Below are 2,825 nucleotides of genomic sequence, written 5' to 3'. Positions count from 1 at the left end.
ATCATAGAGTCGGAAGGGACGTCCAGGGTCATCTAGTCCAACCCCCTGCACAAATAAAAAAGGTACTCCTCTGTGCAAACACCAGTCATTTCTGACTCTGGGGTGATGTCGCATCACGTTTTCACAGCAGATTTTACGAGGTGGTTTGCCAGTGCCTTCCCCAGTCATCTACGCCTCCCCCGCCTCCAGCAAACTGGGTACTCACAAATACCTCCGTCTAAATTCACAGGATCCTCATTGCTGTCAGATGGCCATCTAGCCTCTGTTTAAAAACCTCCAAGGAAGGAGAGACCACCACCTCCTGAGGAAGCCTGTTCCACTGAGGAACTGTCAGGAAGTTCTTCCTAATGTTGAGCCAGAAACTCTTTTAATTTCAACCCATTGGTTCTGGTCCTACCTTCTGGGGTCACAGAAAACAATTCCACACCATCCTCTATATGACAGCCCTTCAAGTGCTTGAAGATGGTGATATTACCTCTTAGCCACCTCCTCTCCAGGCTAAACATGCCCAGCTCCATGTTATGTCTCCTCTGTTACCAGACCAAAGGAATGCATTCTGATATACCATTCTCATTCATTGCAATACATTGCAATCACTATTCTAAGTTACTATTCCAACTAAGAAATACACTAAAATAAAGAGAATGTATAGCCCTTGTTGGTGAGACTACAATGTAAGGATTGAATGAATTTAGCATATGTAATAAGAAAACAATATCCATTTTGAGTCCTGGTTTGTTCCAAGTTTTGCAATAACTTCAAATTCAGCATTTTCCCTTTCTATTCTGTTTTTCAAGTTCCTTTGCATTAAAAAAGAGCTCCTTTTTGAGTTCACCCAATGAATGGCCTGGAAGCTTTACAGCAATAATTCTGTGCCTGGTGTTTTTTATTTTTTTTAAGAATTTGATAATTCTCTATTCTTCACAATGCTGACATTATAGCTGGCAAGATAAAGCCAGTGGATGATGAAATTGGCAGGACTGAGTTCCATCTATATTGGGTTAATGGTGGATGCTTCTTGTTATGAAAACATAGACTGCTCATTGGCCTAAGCTGAGCCAAGAGGAAGGTGGGCAGACAAAACATGTATTGAAAAATGCCCAAGGATCACATAGCTATTTTGACAGCACCTTGAAGTTAATCCTGATTAGTGCCTTGAAGGTATACATCAGTTGCCTTATCAGCATTGCTGTTCCTCCAGCGCTTTGGAAGCTATCGCTGGTAGTTATCTCTGAAGGTATCATATATTAGCTGCTGTGTCAACATTATAATGAAGATTCCATGTCATCAGTGTTAGGGAATTCTGTTTGAAATTCTATTTATCTCAAACAGTGCGATGGATCACTGGATCAAATAATCATTTAACATGAAAAAGCAAAACCATATTTATTTCTACAGGGAAAGGGTACTGGGAGGTGAAAATAACAAACACTATAGAACTACATTCTTACGCTAGAAGATCATGTGCTTAATGGAGGCTACTTCCTCCTCCTCCTTGACCTCTCTGCCTGAACAAAGGAAGTCACATGACTGACTGACCAAACAGACAAAACAGGTTTTCCCTCTTCTAGACCTTAATTGCCAGCAGTGTCTTCTTCCCAGGTTATGCAGGCAATAGGGAATCGGGCACAGTGGGGGGTTTTTGAGGTAAAACAATTTTATTGGTAACTTATGGTAATAAATCTATTTCTTACATCTTTAAAAACTTTTTATCTACGCCATATATTACTTTCTACCCACCCCTCCCCCCGTTACTTGACTCCCGCCAGTGTTATTTACTTAAAATGCAAATATGTAGAGGTATCCTTAACTATTAAAACAAAAAATTATATTCTTCTTTTTAAAACTTAATCGTTATCAAAAATAGTCCAATGTCCTTTTATTTTCCACTCTTTTTCTACATATCTTCTAAACTTTTTCCACTCTGTCTTAAAAACTTCTAAATCATAGTCTCTTACTATTCTTGTTAATTTGTCCATTTCACTCCATGTCATAACTTTTATAATCCAATCCCATTTCTCTGGTATTTTTTCTTGCTTCCACAACTGCGCATATAATGTCCTAGCAGCTGAAAGCAAGTACCAAATTACAGTTCTATCTTCTTTTGGAAATTTTTCCATTTGCAATCTCAATAGAAAAGTCTCTGCAACTTTCTTAAATTCATATCCCAAGATCTTAGAAATTTCTTGCTGAATCATCTGCCAATACTTTTTTGCTCTTTCACAAGTCCACCACATATGGTAGAAAGAACCTTCATGTTTTTTACATTTCCAACATCTGTCTGGCATCTTATTGTTCATCTTTGCCAATTTTTTAGGAGTCATATACCACCTATACATCATTTTAAAACAGTTCTCTTTAATACTATGACACGTCAAGAGCTTCATAGAATTCTTCCACAAGTATTCCGAAGTTTCCATCTGTATTTCTTTATTTACATTAATTGCCCATTTAATCATTTGAGATTTCACTACTTCATCCTCCGTAGACCATTTCAAAAGTAATTTATATATTTTTGAAATTAATTTTTCATTATCTCCAAGCAGAACTTTTTCCATTTATTTGTTTTCTTATTCCTTGATATCGTTATCCACCAAGCTCTTTATTTGTTGCATTTGGAAACAATCATATTTATTATTCAACTCGTCAGCAGTTTTCAATTCTATTTTGCCACTTTGTATTTTTAATAATTGATTATATGACAACCACTTTTTTTCACCTATCTCAGCCGTTGTTTTTATTACTTCAGCTGGCACTATCCATAACTGTCTTCTCTCATCTCCATATTTCTTATATTTCATCCATGTATTTAGCAAATTGGAATC

The sequence above is a fragment of the Heteronotia binoei genome, chromosome 5 (assembly GCF_032191835.1).
Source record: "Heteronotia binoei isolate CCM8104 ecotype False Entrance Well chromosome 5, APGP_CSIRO_Hbin_v1, whole genome shotgun sequence".
Lineage (NCBI taxonomy): Eukaryota > Metazoa > Chordata > Lepidosauria > Squamata > Gekkonidae > Heteronotia > Heteronotia binoei.
This window is presented reverse-complemented; position numbering follows the sequence as displayed.